The sequence below is a fragment of the Bacillus rossius genome, chromosome 15 (assembly GCF_032445375.1).
Source record: "Bacillus rossius redtenbacheri isolate Brsri chromosome 15, Brsri_v3, whole genome shotgun sequence".
Lineage (NCBI taxonomy): Eukaryota > Metazoa > Arthropoda > Insecta > Phasmatodea > Bacillidae > Bacillus > Bacillus rossius.
The window spans coordinates 21,211,274-21,229,313 of NC_086342.1; the positions used below are offsets into that span (position 1 = coordinate 21,211,274).

The window sequence follows — 18,040 nt, forward strand, 5'->3', positions numbered from 1 at the left end:
GCTAAAAATGTGTTGGTACATGATTAGTTCAATATAGTTCTACAAATTTTCATTACAAAAAACTACGCTGTATCTTTGTGCTTACCGCAGAAAATAATATAAAAACTAAGTAGGTATTTTAATTATTTTTAACGCTTTTTCGCAGTGTTTGTTAAAAATAATATTACCAACCCAAATACAGAGTAAAAATTCAATCGCCTATCAGCGTATGGTTAATGAAAGCTGCAGACATAGAAGTTAAATGAGGTTAAGAATCAACTTTCATTTAGAATAATAGCGACTGGCCCCATAATATTGGAGTTGTTTGAGGCTCGGTGTTACACGGTACTCATTACTATTATTTAACGCCAAGTCACACTGTGAAACTTTCACTTATAAATTCTTCCAGTCACGTTATTTGTTTTAATGATTGACGTAGCACAAACATATTTGTTTGAAGAGCTGGATGTCATTAATTTACTTTTTTTTTTGTATATTCGGTGTTTGACGGAATCAGCCACTCAGGATGGTTCCCAGGAAGAAAAAAAAAAACGAAATTGCAGACGTTTTCCATCAAAATGAAACTTTAAAATAGCGAAGGGCAGGCTGGAAATTGAAGTGTGAATTTTGTCTTTGAAAGTTACTGCGCGACGTGATTGTCTTAATAAACATTATTTATTTGAGACATTATTTTTAATACGAGTACCTATGTGTTGATAATTCATAAAAACAACAACAATCGTTTTCAAACACATTGTATTGCATTATTAAATGTAAAAAAATTGAAATTGAAAGCGTGAATTAATTAATTCAAATAATAAAGCTTGATAGTGTAACAGTTATTTTCCAACCTGTTTTGAGATTATATTGTTGTAAAAATTTGAAAGCCATGTTCCGTTTTGTGTTTGTTTCTTCTTCGTTCCACACACACTGCGATCGTTTTCTTGGAGTTCGTCCCCAGCTCGTTGTGACTGCGTATTGCTGTCCAAGGACGACCACTAAAGTGGGTTGTTTCAAACTTTCCCACAACTTCTACGTCATAACCTTGACTACAGACCGCCTTAAGGCCCTGCACATACCTGTACACACACACATGGTGTGCAGAGCTCCAGACAAAAAATGCGCTTGATATCCGAGTTGGGTATGTGTACAAAAAAGTATTTAAGGGGAATCTTGGATTTTTACATCTTTTTTTTTGCTATGATTATGATTTTGAACCATTTATACGAATTTTTGTTCTATCAAGGCATAAGTAATATCTCCCAGACATTCTTTTATCTTATACACTTCCGGCTAGGCGGGGCCCGCCTCGTCAGGGGTGTATCTTTATTAGTGAGGCGGGATTATAAGAGCGACGCTCGCTGATATTTCTAGCGCGGTATCGCCTCTAAGCGCAAGGCTGTGAACTGGCGCGCAGTCTTCTCGTCGTCACAGGATAACTGTGAAATTTGAGCGGTGACCGTAACATTATACGGCCGAGAAATTATGATGAAGGGGTAATGCAAGTCCCTTAAGTGCTTTCAAGAATCTGTACTGGTTGTTTTACGCCTCAAAAATTACTCTGAAATCATGCGTTCTAGCCATTTCAACTCTTCTAAAAACAACAGTTTAAAACCTCAATCCGAATTCAAAAGTACTTTTTCGGACCTCAGCGAACTCTTAAAATGCTTTTCGTAAGCAGACCCCGCTCGGATGTCTTGTGTAGTTTGGAAATCGCGTTGTTTTTCCAGAAGCTCTGCACACCGTATGTGTGCCCGGGTAGGCGGGGGCCTTAAGGGGGTGCCTCCCATTTCAGGTCATGATTTTATATTTATATTAATCACTGATCAACTTTTAACTTTTTCAATTCTTTAACTTTCATGAAATGAAAAATATATACAGCGAATACTTTTTGCATAATTAGCTGCCAAAGTTACATTTTTAATGTTTCTGGGTTGTACAAATAATGAGAATTAAATTTTTTGCAGAACTGAAACTTTTTAGGTTTAATTACAATGCCACTGGCTACTTCATGATATGGTTTGCATTTCCATCACAAAAACTCATTTCATGTTTCTTGGCTGTCAAAATCGTAACAAATTTGAGAATTTTGAAATGCCAGGTAAAATTAATTAATATTTTCCGAAAGACATCCGAACCAATTCTTGAAGTAGCCAGTGGCATTGCAGTTAAACCTAAAAAGTTTCAGTTCTGCAATAAATTTAATTCTCATTATTTGTACAACCCAGAAACATTAAAAATGTAACTTTGGCAGCTAATTATGCAAAAAGTATTCGCTGTATATATTTTTCATTTCATGAAAGTTAAAGAATTGAAAAAGTTAAAAGTTGATCAGTGATTAATATAAATATAAAATCATGACCTGAAATGGGAGGTACCCCCTTAAAGACGCCTGCGCTCTTGGAAGAACTCGCCCTGGGCGACCTCCGACGCCAGGAAGTCAGGAAGTTAGTTACCTTGGATGTCTCGAGGTGCCAGGCTCGCATCCTGGGCGGGCCATGGCCCGTGCGTGCTAGCCTCCCGACGTAAAGTGGACGTGTTTCGGTGGTGAACAGCAGTGATAAGTAGAGCCACGGAATTTTCGCGCATTCATTCAGTCGCAAGCTAGAATGCAGACCTCCACACTGTCGCACTGTGCTCGTGATTGGGCCGCAGTTATCTGGACACGCCCCTCTACGACCGTGAGCCAACGATGTCCAGCTGGGAGAGAAGTAAGCGAATCAGGTAGTGCCAAATAACAAGGATGAAAATGTTCTCGCTAAGAAATCAACCAATGGGAAAGTAAACATGGGTCGAGCACACCTATAACTTTGAATTCTATCCTGAGGCCAGAGGAATCCGCGAAATTTCCGGGTTTATAGTGATAAGTAGGGGCAGGTATATTTCGCAAAAAGATCTGAACACTTATTAGACTGCAACAAGGTATACCCGACCCTGTGGTTTCTTCCTTGTGATTGGCGGCCTTCTACGAGAGAAATCGTTGCCTTATTTGACCGAGTCACTCAGGACGCGTTTGCTACCGCACTGAACCACTGTGATTGGTGTTGTTACAATCGATATGTACCTGGGAGAAACTCGCTCAATCCACGAAATACAGACGGTGCTATAGTGTTTTAACTTTCACCTAGTCTCGAAATCTTTTCGCGAAATCTGCAGGCCCCTAGTGATAAGTTATCCGCGATTTGTTTTCATATTTTTTATCCTCCCAGGTCCTTCTCGCTGTTTCGGTACACTTGAAATTAACATCTGAACAATCTGGTAGTATTTATGTTTTAAGATCGCTCAAAACATGTTTTTAATGTTTAATTGCTTCTGCATGTGTAAATCATATTAAAATGTTCGATAATCATACCAAAACGCAAACCATATTAAATTAAAAGATGATTTATATTAAAGAATTTTTGTGACATTTAATTATTAAATTTTACAAATCAATTTACTAGCATTATGTTAGTGAGGAATGATGATAAGTGTGACGCTCGTCGAGCGTGGTATATCGCCTCTAAGCGCGGGGCTCTGAAATGGCGTACAGCTTTCTCGTCGTGCAACTATGACATTCTGGTTTTAACGTTATATGACGGTGAGATGAAAATAAATGTGTAATGCAATTCCCTGTGGCGCATTCAAGAAACTGTATCAGTTTTTTCCTGCCGGAATTTTTTTTTAAATCATACAATTTTTTTGTTGCTATTTTAGCTCTCTTAAAAATACAGTTTATAAACGGACTACGGAAACATAACTACCCATTCGCTTCAGCTTTTTATTGATTGCTTTTCGTAAACGGACACCACACGGATATCTTGAGCAGTATCCAAATTGCGTGGTTTTTTCTGAAGCTCTGCATACCCCGTGTGAGCCCAGGTCCACAGCTAGGTCAATATAAACTGTAACACACGATGTTCAAAAAAATATATTTTTGTGTTTCGTCATACTTTGTTCTGTTAACATCAGGCTTAACGTCATTGGCAGCGTAGTTGCGATACGGGAAACTCATTTTGTAGTTGTGACCGGTGACTTTCGTATCGATAATGATTCCGCTCTTGTTTTTAAAGAATTCGCTGTAGCGCGAAAAAAAAAATGCCGGTAACTCATTGGTTTCTGGTGGCTATGAGGGAATTTCCAGCTGACGTCTTTGTGGAAATACAGCGGAACAGCATTATTTGCGCGCGCGCGCGCGCGTGTGTGTGTGTGCAGCAAAAAGAGGGCAAATAAAAAAATGTTGTGAAAAAAAAGGGGGGGGGGGAGCAGGAGGTGTCGAGGAAAGCATTACGTGGATTTTGGGATTTTACGTCGACCGGTTTTGTTTGGACATGCTTACCGTAGAAAATTACACGTGTTTAATGGCCTACAAGTGCGATAGCGCTAGGGGCGTTATTACAACGCGTATTATACGTCTCATCGTCTCTACGCGTAAAGGCACCATCATTTGTGTTCGGGACTCGTCTGTCTGTAATCTTCGGTTGTCTTTTTGTGGCACGAAAATAAAGTTAGTGATTTTTGCTAAACATAGCATGTTTCACTCTTAGTTTGAAGTACACTATTTTTCTAGTTTGATACTAATCGGCTTGTTAACACTAAAAGTCGTATATCATCGTTAATTAACTATAATAGGTTGTATTTTTTATTTAATGATTGATTTTTCTAATACCATTCTAAAAAAAATATTTTTTTTGTGCATATCATCAACTATTATTTCATAGGAGAAACTATTTGTAGCAGTCGGTCACTATTAATTACAATAAATTCTTTTAAATTATGTGGTAAGCTCAAAGAGAGCCAAAAAATTTAATATAAAATAATATAAATAGGCATATTTGTCGACAAATATTCATTCTAAATTTTACTTTATAAAATACAATTTTTCAGAAAAACAAAAAAAAAAACAAAGTTATATATAAAACTTTTGTACTCTGTGGTGTATATCTTGACAACCGAAACAAGGACCGTGTTAATGGCAAAAATCTTGCATTGGAAAAAGAGAGTAAATGCCCATTAAAATGTACACTACTAGGGATGAGACACTTTATAATATGGTGCTCTTTTGTTCCAGAAACACTATTATTATTTCGGATAGGGAGTTTCGTATTAAAATAAAACAAACCTTATGTAGCTGTTAAAAAAATTTCTAAAACTTTAAACATCGACGCCGTTAGTAAATTCCGCGCGGTTTTCAAAATAAATGTTTTACTGTAGCTTCGCACGTAATTGTTTGCAATGCACACCGGTACAAGACGATGGTGACCACAGGGTTATTTATTTACATATATCCTGGGATTATTGGAAAAAAAGTAAGTCCAGTTCCTGAAATCTGGTGTTTTGTAATCAACAAAGCGAAGATAACGGTTTCTGTTTGGAGAATAACTCAGGATGTTGCAAAACACGTTTATGACTGATGTTTCAGGAACAAAAAAAAATATTGTGTACTCTCGAGCTTGCTATAAAAGGAATTAAATATGTAAAAATTATTTTTTTTTCATCTAAATAAAAATTAATTTTTTATTCGAGCTTGATCAAATTTTGCTCAAACGACTTTTGGCCAAAATAATAGGGAAAAAAACAGTCTACCTGAGATTTCGAAATCATGCCTTTTCACTACGCATAGACCCAGTCAACGTTATGGTCAAAAAGGCAGCATACTGTCAAGAGAGTCCTTGATTTTTTGGACAAGTAAAACTCTAGTGAATTTAAATTTCGTGACGTTGAGCTACCCGCTCTGCTACAAGAAATTAGCAATTTAAATGTTCTAATGAAAATGTATGCCTATTGTTTAGCTGGAAGCCGGCCCCTAACTACGAACATATGGCGTCACGGCCAAGGAATGGTTGTGTTACCCAACTGGCGTAAATGATAAAATAGGCGCGAGTATACGCTAGGTTTTGTCACGTACGAACTGAAAGATCTCCGGAGGAAATGCGTTGGTTCGAGCAATTTGTCGTAGAATTAAGATAAACGTGATATTGTAGTACCCGAAGCTTGTGCTGCAAAAGTGCGTTTTTTTTTGTTTCCTGCTAATTTTGTGCTTAATCATGCCACGTGGAAATTAATGTGTAATATTTTTGGAAAAGTGTCCACTGTATAGGTGCATTATGGAAGATTATAGAATTTCCTCCACATGCAAGTCAATTTCATGTCCAGCGGTGAATAGTAAGTATAAGAACGGATTACTGTAAACAATCTTGGTTTCAGTGGTTTTTTTTAAGTGATAACAATTTTCCGTATTGATAAAATTTTGGCTTATGTAAAGTATAGTGTATAATTAAATAGAATGTCTGAAGTCAAAATTGAATTGCTGAACAAATAATTTTCTTTGTGAAGTAAATTCATTTTTTGGGAATGCCTACATCTGTTACAATACTGTCAAAATACACCATATCATGGTATTTGAAAATCTCTTTAATGTATCTGCCTTAACGAAGGCAAATCTTCAATATCTTCAATATACATTTATTGTCTGATAGCTATTGAAACCAATATTTTTCCCCCCCCCGTTCATATCGCGATAAAGGAGCCAGCCTAGTCAGAGAGGTATCTGTGTCAGTGAAGCGGGGTGATAAGTGTGACTCTCGCTGTAGCTTCTAGCGCGGTATCGCCTCTAAGCGCAAGTCTCTGAACTGTCGTCTCGTCTCGTCTCGTCTCGTCGTGCATAGGACAACTATGAAACTTGAGCGTAGCGGTAACAATAGCATTACATGGCGGAGCAATGTAGGTAAGGTGTATTGCAAGGCCCGTGGGTGCTTTCAAGAATATTTACAAGGTTTTTCATGCCTAAAAATTATTCTGAAAACACGCGTTTTAGCAATTTTCACTCAAAAAAAAAAGTTGAAAAAAAAAAAAATAATACGGGAACAGAACTACTCATCCGTCCTCAGCGTATACTTAAATGCTTTTCGTAAACATACCCCACTCGGATATCTTGATCTTTTTCAAATTCCGTTGGTTATTCTGAAGCTCTGCACACCGTATGTGTGCCCGGGTAGGCGGGGGCCTTAACTAACTTTATCTTATATTTTTACTAATTCCCGAGTGAGAAGCCATCTTAGTGAGGAGGATATCACAACCTATCCTCTTCCAGCCTGTTAAAAAAAAATTTTAATCGTCAATTCTGTGTGAAACGAGTGTACTAGAGATAACCTATTTGTTAACGGGAAAATATGCATATAAAATAGAAATTTAAACATTCTGCGTGTCGCATATTTTTTATTCAGGGTTCCCGCAGATGTGTAAATCAGAGAAAACTCGAGGAATTGAAAATGTATCTTCAAAACCTGAACTCAGGGAAACTGACAAAATGTTAGTTAGCAAACTTTATTAGTAATTTTTAATACAAATGTGTTCCTTTAATGTCTTTAAATAGCTTTTTTTTCTCTTTAATCTCATGTTTGAGTGTGTAGTTGAAAACCCACCTGTTTTCATTAATTGCACATAGAGAAACAGTGAATGGATCAACTATGTGTTGGTTGAATTACCCACGATAAAATGTCTGTAGTTGTGCACATGGTCATAATCAGTGATGTATATATTATTTTAAGTTTGATCAAATATAGTGTTCTGATATTCTATAGTGGCAGCTCTGGCCATATAGCATTGATGGAAATGTCAGCACTGCAAACTTGAGTATTGTGTGGGAAAATATTTTATGGTCAGTTTGACATGTTATATGTAGCTGGCATTTGTATCTAGCATTTTTGTACTATTTTAATATATTCAATTTTATGGCGCAATATTAATGTTGGTTAAGGAAACCTTAGGGAAATGGTCTAGAGTAAAGGTTTGCGAACCTTGATATTTTCCCATAGGGGATTAAGGGAATGTTAACACCGTACACGTCAGAGGGATAAGGGAGAGATGGGTTACATACTGATGCTAAATCCATTCGTGCTCAAGGTGGTATTCTTTTATACCCCTGGCAAATATTTACGGAGATAGAAGAAACTTATTTTATACTTTTAAGTCCAATTTAAAACTTTTCTAAAATATTATTGTTTTTATTTAATTATTATTTTCTGCTTTTTAAGTCTTGTGTGCGAAATTCCGCAATTAATAAAATTTTATTGTTAGTATAGATTAAGTATCTGATTTTATTCCTAACCCCATACAGTTTGTATTGAAAAAATTGTGATTGTGAATTTTAAATTAATAAATATATATATAATACTTGTAAGGTTTAAAACTGATAATGAGGGACGCTTAACAATATCTATTATTAAGTCGACAAGCCGTAACGGACGCACCAGACGTCAGTGCGTGTTAAATTAAATGCCATATATTGACGAAGTTCTAAACTAAACAATTATCTTTACTAAGCGGACGGGTCTCGCCAAAGAAAACGATAGGAAGTTGCCAGACCTTACTACATGACCGTGTGGCGGATATTTTTCCAACCCTTTATGCGTGATACAGGCACCGCCTGTGAATGTTGCGTTATGCATCACACAACACTGTACTGTTTTGATCATAGCATAATGCCACGAATCCAGGGGCATTGGTAAACAAAACCAAACAAATTTTGTAACAAACAAAACTGAAAAGAAAGCGAATTAATATTGCATTGTCATCCAGTTCTGGGTTTTGTTCAAAGTTCCTAGTTCTAGCTCATCGAGAAGTTAATTTAAAATCGATTTCAAAATTTGTACCGAACAGACAGGAGAGTGAGTTTATAAAAAGTTATTGTGAACAATATCATTGGTCGTAATCGCATCTTTAATTTGTTCAATATTTCACTCTTACTCAATTAATAGCATTAACTCCATTTTGACAGAAGAACTTTTAAAACTGTTTCTTTTGAATCCGCTAATCCCAATGGCGTATCATATTGAGACTGATTACCGCCGATTTTATGGTGAATTACGCTACCTTAAGGTTATCACGCTGTGTTGGTATTTCACTTTCTTATTATTGCAGTTATTTAAGAGCTATTTCCGTAAATTTATCTAAAAAAAAAAAAAAAAAAAAACTTTAATTTTACGTTTTATTTTGAATTGGGTCTCCAGATACTGATTGAAAGTTTTTTTTTTTTTTTTTTTTTGCGAGTTCAGGGTTGTCTACATTATGTCGAATCAGGGAAAATAAGGGAAAAGTTAATGTAAGTTTAAATGGGTAAGTGAAAGTTCAGGGAATTGACTTAAAATCATCATAAAGGTATGTATACACCCCAGGGTTAGTAAATTGAAGGGAAAATGTCGTGATCGAGGTTGTCAACACCCAGTATGTGACAGAATCATATTGTTGTATAACATCTTAGCTCTCGGTACATGGAATTTGATGGGAGTAATTTTCTGATTGGAACGGAAGTCGCATGGAACGAAAATGTGTAACCACGGTGCTGCCATCTGTGGTGGATGGTGCAAACCAAAATTCACAAAGCCAAAGGAAAAATTTATAGTATTAACTGTTTGATGAATTTTAACAAGATGGGCAGTATTTTAATAAAATTGCTTGTCGAAAATCGGGTCCAAAGTCTGAGTTTAGTATTTATTTTCAAGTCTTTTTCGTTTTTGTCGGAGCCGTTTCATTATATAGTTTAAACTTTGCTGTGCATATGGAGTGATTCATTAGTCAACGTAACTGTTTCGGCAAATAATTCTAGCGACGGGTGCGGAAACAACGTGTGATTTGCGTCAAAAAATATTTTTGAAAACACAATTTTCTTATATATTAATCACGCTTGGGTGAATTTGTTCGTTACCGAGGTTGGATGTTACACACTTTTTTTTTTCAAGTAGGGTTTTCCGCACATTCAAACACTATTAAATGGCATATTGTGCAAGGTTCTATTAAATACATATTAAAATAAATACAGAAATTTGAGGGAAAACCAGGGTATGGCAGAGGCTAGATTTTCTTTATTTCAAAAATCTAGAAAAAAAATTTAACAATTTTTGTCATGGATGTTAAAAACTGTGGGCAGGAAAAAGTCAGGATTTTTTTTTAATTGTGTGGATAACCTGTAGCTGTAAAAAAAGTGGATTTTTTTACTAAATTTGGAACAAAACTTGAAAATGCAAGAGACTTAATGCGATAAATTTGCAGGAACACCCCTATTACCTGTTAGTAGAGACCTGCAAAATTCGCGGGTTCAGTGACCTCCAGGATAGACTCTACTACACTCTACACACTCGGGCAAATGCCACCTGTTCATTGGCTGCTGACTTGTGAGTCGTCTCGACTGAGTGTCTGTGATTCGACACTTCTTTGAGCGAGGGTCTCTAATTGGCCCTTATTACTCCAGATTAACAGTGAACCAATGGTAGAAGCAGCGCTAAGGTATAATTATTTGAATTGTAGCATATCACGAAATGAATCCGCGAATTTTGCAGGACTCTACCTATTAGTAATGGCAAGAAACGGAATTAACTAACTCGGCGTGTGGCCCCTATATATCTTTGTATCTTTACATCTATCTACACCTCTCTATCTCTATATGTCTCTCGATATATATCTCTCCTCTACACACCTATATAGCAATTAAAAAATTAAAAATCTGTTTTATGTCTATATTTTTTATTTTTTTACCTGTCGCAGGTGTGACACAGGTATATAAAAACACGGGCGTATTCGAATGCAACGCTTTGTCAAAATTTCAAAGCAATTGGTGAAGAACTTTCAGAGATTTAATATTTTGGACGAACATTTACATTCTTATTTATTTAGATAAAGCTGGAGGGGTATTATTGGACGAAAAATGGCTTCCTATTTCCTCCATCAAATAACTTTGGACAGATAACCTCAGATATGTTTTAAATCATGACACACTATCAAAGTTTATTTTTGGCCTGAGCTATCTCAAACTCTTCAACTTAAACCACAGTTTGAAATTCAATAATGTATTACAGTTCTGAATGGAATATCTGAACTTGTTATGCTATTTGTGCATTTTAAAATTCTTTAAGCATTTATTGATATAACCCACATTAATACTAGTTACATAATAAATTAAATGTTAATGTGATTTTTTTTAAGTTATAGAAAAGAAATGTAATTTCCTTTTTACACAAAATTTTTTTCGGATACCACATTAATATTAATATTTTTTTTTATTTATTTCACCTTTATAACAATTTTAACCGCTCGTGTGTTCTTCGCCATTTTAAAGATTCGTTGTGACGGAAACGGGTTTAATTTCCGTTTTTGCTAGGCACTATTTCGATTGGTCGGTTGCAACCAGAATCCAACGCATTTTAGAACCAGTTCTATATTTACGGAAACTCGAGCGACCCTCCAACTTTGACACAGCATATTGGAAGGTGTTTGAAGCGAAAGTTTGACAGTGTGACGGGACCTCAACAGAGACCGCCTCGGTCTGGGGACCGCTATAATCGGGCATTTCCGGCAGAGTAGTCGACTCAGCAGCTTGATTGGTGCACCGGCGGGCCTGTGTCCTGGGTTCGATTACCGGCGATGGCTTCGAGAAGAGAGACACAGGTGCACAGTTTCTGAGAACTCCGCGAATACAGAAAATCCTTCTGTTGTAATAAGTCGGAACAGAAAATGCTAATTTCAATTGTGCTATTTTACAAATATATTATTTGTAACATATTATCTTTCTTAAACGTATATATTATTATAACCATGTATAATTGTGTACAACGAATTATTATGGATAGGTAAGCGATTAAAATGTTTTTATAGCTAGGAAAAAAGAAGTTATAAAATTATTACAAATGTCTTGAATCAGTTACTCGATGTTGCTATTTTCACTGTTTAAAAAAATACAACTAAACGAAATTAAAAAAAGTGCATCTTGTGCTGAGGGGAAAAAAGTTCTCAATTCTCTCATTCCAATACATAAAAAAATAAAATATGTACCTTTCGGCAAAGACTACAGGCGTAGGTAGATTTCATGGTACCAATTTCTTCTGGAAATATTTGGAAACTTCTGTAAACTACTGAAACATTTAAAAAAACTTAATGTAGCCTACATAACATCCTATATGCTCGCCAATATTAAAATTTTTTTATCGATTTAACATTTTCTCATATTCCAAGCAGTGAAAATATTTTGAATGTTTTTAACTTAAAAAAGCATCCAGAATTTGAAGTCTTAACGAATTTCATATTATGCCTACTGAGGTAGTTAATCAATTATTTATTTAATCATTCAAACACTATTTTTCATCCCTTGCACTAGTACGTGGTAGTATTTTTTTTTGTACAAAGGTTTAAGCTAATATTAAGATGGTTAAACATAAATTCAGACAAATATGATACTAAGAAAGTTTAATCTATTTTTTTTTTAAATTTAAATCCCTATTTTTACGGTAATATTTTGTTTCATCAAAAATAGTTTCACCCAAAAGTTTTAGTAGGAGTTTTTACAATAAATTATAATGGATTTGATAGTATATCTATTAAAAAAGGTAATGGCATTTTGTCTTTCTACCCTTGTTATTTACACCCTTTGCAGTAATGATTTTTGACATTAATTTTTACTTTAGACAAAAGTTTTCAACAATCTTTAAAAAGTTAAACGAAAATAAACAATAATTCGATAGCTTACACAGTATAGAAATGTTATTTATTTTCTTATTTCAACCCCAGTTTTTTTCAATGGTTACATTATCGAAAATTGTTTCAGACAAAAGTTTTAGGTAAAATTAATAATATTTACAAACAATTTGTACGGATTTGATAAAGTACATACTAAGGGAGTTATGCAATTTTTTAAAAATTCTACTAATTTTTTCAACCCCTTGCAGCAATGGTTCTTCTAATAAAATTTTTTTCAGACAAAATGTTTTGTATAAAAAAATTTATATTTATAAACAATTTGAACGAATTTGATGGTGTGCCTAAGAAGGGAGTTAGGAATTATTTTTTTGTCATTCAACCCCTGTTTATTCCACCCCTACCAGTAATGGTTGGTAGTATAAACAAATTTCAGGCTAATGTTGTGGATAATAATTTCAGGCTTTACAATAAAAAATAACGAATTTAATAGTATACATGGTACGTAAATTATGATATTTTTAAATTTTTACCTCTTTAATTTTTCAACTACATGCTACAATTATTCGTCTTATCAAAATTTGTTTCCAATAAAAGTTTCAGATAAAAGTTGTAAGATGTACAAACAAATTTGAACGAACTTGATGGTGTGCATGCGAAGGGAGTTATGATTTTTTATTGTCCTCCAGCCCTTGTTTTATTTTAATCTCTTGCAGTTATGGTTGGTCGTATCAAAAATGTTCAGAAAAAAGATTTTGGTAATACTCCTAAAAGCTATAATACTTTCAAACGGATGTGATGTTATCTATATTATGGGAGTTAGAATTTTTTTTTTTCTTCAAAAAACTTTCCTAATTATGCCCCTTTGGTCGGATATTGTCCATTAACGAACTCGAGCAAGATTTTTCACTACTAGAATTTATGTATCAGTTTGGAAGTGATTTGGGAAAAATGGTGGCAGTTATCGAGTCTACAAAATAGTGATATATATATATATATATATATATATATATATATATAAACTTTTGAGTTAAAGATGGTTTTGGGGTCTATGGACCATGAAACGAAAAGCTATATATAAACATTGCTGGAAGTTGCACCATAGTAACGGCTACAATAGGTAGTATTTCTTTGAAATCTACATACAAGTATTATTTTAATAAAACTTTTTTTAAATTAAAGTGCTGCACATGCTGGTTCTAGGGCAGACTCCAAAATATGTGCATAAAAAAATTGCGATGTAATATGCTTATTGGCTACTTCCACATCTCACATTCGCTCCAGATCGGTCATGATACTTTGAGGTTTGTTTTTAAGGCGTTTGTTATCGGTAACTAAGTAGGCGTGTCCAATGACGGGTGATATTCAAATGTAGAAACAGTTGCAATCCAAACCGTCGCAAAATAACAAAATAAATTTTGCTGGTGTCTACACTGGAAAAAAATCGTAAAAAATATATACAAAGGTTTAGTGATCTTCAATTTTGGTCGTATTTTTTTTAACTAGTACAGCTGGTGTAATTTCACATGTATGTTTCTATAAAATCAAATCATGCTTTAGGTTTGTGAAATATACATGGATTTTCACCTTTTATTACAACTAACGTGTGAAAATTACACATATGGCCTCGCCCTCAAATTACCGCACGGGGTCTGTAGCTGTATATGTAGTGGGGAAATTAATTTTTGTGCGTTTTACATATTTATTAAAATAAAAATTATTTATTGACACTTCTATAGGACAGATGGAGTCGTTATATTGGGCAGAAACACACGCACTCTCAACTGCTTAAAATATGCTAAATTTGACGATTGTAGACGCCGCATAAGCACGGGAAAAAATTAAAAATGGGCGGGGAAGAAAAACGTATTTTTGGAACTAAATTTTATAATGGTTGACCAAGTATTTGCAGACACCTTGAGTTCAAGTATTCTCGGCGGAATTGGAGTTGGTGTCCTGGGATTAGCTTCACGCATTGCTAGGGACCGGAAAAATTCGCGGGTTCAATGACCTGCAGGATGAACTCCATAGTTCTACGTACACTCGGTCAAATGTCACCCACTCATTGGCTGCTGTCTTCTGAGACGTCCCAACGCAGCAGCCTGTGATTCGTATAGAGCTTTGGTCGGGTGTTTCTCATTGGCCCAGAGTCATCCAGGTGAGTTGTGAGCCAGTAGCACAGGCAGCACTGAGGTATAACTATATGTATATTAGCCTATCGCGAAATGAATTCGCGAATTTTTCCGGTCTCTACGCATTGAGGTACGCGCGCACTAGGGCGTCACGGCAAGGACGGACGGACGGGCGGTACGGACGGAAATTGTTTCGGACGGTACAGTGTCGCCCGAGCCACTGCAATGGAAAGTGACGAAGAACTTGTAGTTGTTAGTACAATATTAATGGAAGTGGAAGAGAAACGTAAACAGCGAAGAAAGCGTAAATTCTGGATCCATAACATAAACATTCATGATGGAACCTATTTCTTCCCAGCAGTTATCTCGCCTAGTAATGTTAAAATATTGTGCATGCCGCATGTTATATAGCTCTTCATAATTTTCAACCAACATTATTAACTTTGAGACATCCATTTCGCACAACGTGTATAACAACTCAAATGGCGGTACCGGCCGTCCTGTCCTGTCCTGCACGTACGACTGCTAAGAATTGCCGATGCCTCATCGGGAAGGCCGGTACGGCACGCACCGCACTGTCTTTTAATTCCCTCTCGTGAACTTTCTGTCGGACGGCCGAAGCTACCGATCGTCCGTTCCCGGCCGTCCCGCCGTGGTGCGCGCACTTCTGTTACTCCACACGTTATACATTTTTGTATTTTTCTGTGACGGCCGTCTGTCCTTGCCCTGACGCCCTAGTGCGCGCGTACCTTTGCTGTTGACTCCTAGCCACGCGCGCGGCGCAGTGTCCACTCGGCCGCGGCAGCGCACGCTGCGGGACAGCTCTGTAATCGGCGCGTGGATCTGACCCCCGGCTGTCCTGTCCATCCGCGCAGCACTCGCGAGCAGTCGGCAGTCGCGTGCCTCGTGTTGCGCCGCCGACCCGGTGACCCCCCCATCCCCCCTTCCCCCCTTACCCCCCTCTGGGCCAGGGCCCGCGGCTGGGTCCCCGAGTCCAGTAGCGGCTGGACACTGCCTCGTGGCTGTCCGTGGGGACGTATGCCCTGTCCTTGTCAAGCGGAACCCTCCACGGCCGCTTGGGTAAGTCCGGTGGAGAGGGGGAAGGGAGACTTAACGCATAAATAGAGACTGGAAATATTCGCGCTTTCGATGACCTCTAGAATAGACTCCGCAACCCTCTACATACTCAGGCAAATGCCACTTGCTCATTGGCTATTGACTCGTGACACTTGCAACTGGGACGCTTGCGATTCGATACTTTTTTTTTTTGGTTGAAGGTTTCCCATTGGCTAAAAGTCCTTCAGATAAACTGTAAGCCAATCACAGAAGCAATACAGATGTACAGTTGTTTGGATTCTAGCATATCGTGAAATGAATCCGCGAATTTTTCCGGTCTCTACGCATAAAGTAGTCACACTTTATTATTATAATATACTAGCTAAACCCGGCCACGCTTTGCTGTGGCACAGTTTAATATTAATTCATTGTTTAATTTAATATTTTACTGTGCATGGCTGTGGAATGTAATAGAAGAAATAAAAATGTGTTTAGCTTAAATATTTTTATTGTAAAGTTAATGGAAGGACTACATTCCTTGTTTTCCCATTTTTTGCATAAACATATAGATCAGATGGTTTACCGACTCTGGAGCACCCGACATATAACTGTCCATGAGAGAAGCATTCATTTTCTAAATTCAAACCGCACACTTGCAAAGATTGTCCTTGTGCTTTATTGATGGTCATAGCGAACGCAAGGCGTATTGGAAATTGAAGTCGTTTGAACTCGAACGCCATATCTGTCGGAATAAGTGGCATTCGTGGAAGTAATACGTCTTCACCTTTATGAAGTCCAATCAAAATTGTTGCTTCAATAAGATTATCCATTAATTTTTTAACTACTAATCGTGTACCATTACATAATTTAGGCTGACAGATATTTCGAAGCAATATAATTGGCACACCAATTTTCAAATTCAAAATATGTGGTGGTAATCCTGGAACATCGAGTGAATTGAGAAATTCCGTTGGAAAGTTCACTGCTTCATTTTGGTGCACTACTGAATCAATAGATTTGTATGTCATTGTTTCACCTTCGATTCTGTTTATAATACTATTGTTCATATCGTGTACGTCAACATTTTTAGCCGCTAGAATGGCTCTTTCGCTCAACCATGCATGATTTTTGAATTTTGTTTCGATGTTTTGGAATACCTTGTCTACTAATTCCTCTTTTGAATCTACGATGTTGCATAAATCAGATGATAAGCTGATTTTTCCTGTTTCTGGATTTGTAGGTACAGTGCCGTTACCAACTTCAATTAATTGTCTTGAAAATATGACTGCGGTTGGATCGTTCTGAAGTTTAACTCGCATATTCGTGGTTAAATGCATTTTTTTTACTGTGCTCCAAAAATTTGAATATTTTTTAATTTAAACGTATTTTTATCAATAGAGTCGAAAGAATATACTTTCAAATTAAATAAAGTTTTTTATTCTTTCTTGAAATATATATATATATATATATATATATATATACATATTTGTGTAAATTATAGTCGTCAAGGCACAATGGTCGAGTAGCCTGATGTGCTTGAACTTCGACAATATGGTACAGCATCGTCGAGCGTGGTCACAACTAAGTTGGGTGACCATGATATTTAGTTATAGAAACCTTTTTTTCCGACTTTTCCGGTGGATTTTCCCAAACTTTTATTTCATATAAACACTCTTCTGTTAAGATGCAATGTTCTGTAAAAATTTCAATCCAAACCATCGTATACTTTCCGAGTTTTGCGGCCAAATACATACGGAAGCTAAATTTTTATATATATAGATTATCCATGTCAGACTGTAAACCACAATTATTGGAATTGGAAGTTACAAGAAACTTGGGATTCAAGCTTCCTGATTTAAAGTTTTCATTTCAAAATCTGCAAACTGACGTCTGGCTGGTTGCAAGAAAACCTGCGCCCTACTTAAAGTGGCTGGGACTTTTATTATAAGTTTGTTCGCTTTGATATTTAAGAGATAAACAAACACCTTAAAACTGCATTGAAAATAATTATATACTAATTAATGGTATGGGAAACTTGTAGGAAGAAGATGTTTGAAGTCATTCTAAGACAAGATCTGCCTGTATCATAAGTCTACGATTGGCACCAGTGTTTCTGACATGAATAATGTTGACAGAATGTAAGACTCTTTACGGGTTTTTCGTCGGAACCTCTATTGTCAATTTTATTGTTAAGTTTTATCATTCAGTGAATTATTAAAGTGTGAATTATTAACGTGTGTAAAGAGTGACCTGTGATACAGGAGTTACTGTTTGAATTAGGGACTCTGACGTTTTGGAGAAAATATTTTAGAGTGGGGATCATATGAACAGCATGATGGCAATATCTCGGCGTGGGGAGGGTTTTTCTGATTGCTCCCATGCCACCTGTTCCAGCCATTCTTCTCTTCTGTTTGTGTCCATACCTCTTC

At 36.3% G+C, this 18,040-nt stretch overlaps 1 protein-coding gene across 8 annotated transcripts in view; it reads left to right on the plus strand.

Annotated features, from left to right (window-relative positions):
- Window positions 1–18,040, plus strand: part of LOC134539336 (acetyl-CoA carboxylase) — a 148,928-nt gene that overhangs the window by 26,130 nt on the left and 104,758 nt on the right. The window contains exon 1 of one of the 8 annotated variants that reach the window (XM_063381274.1): window positions 2,336–2,703. The exons of 6 other annotated variants lie outside the window; for them this stretch is intronic. The gene's annotated coding sequence lies outside the window, so the exon portion shown is untranslated. Of the gene's footprint in view, window positions 1–2,335; window positions 2,704–15,561; window positions 15,636–18,040 lie in introns of those variants that run through there. One more of the 8 variants, XM_063381270.1, reaches the window with a different exon arrangement.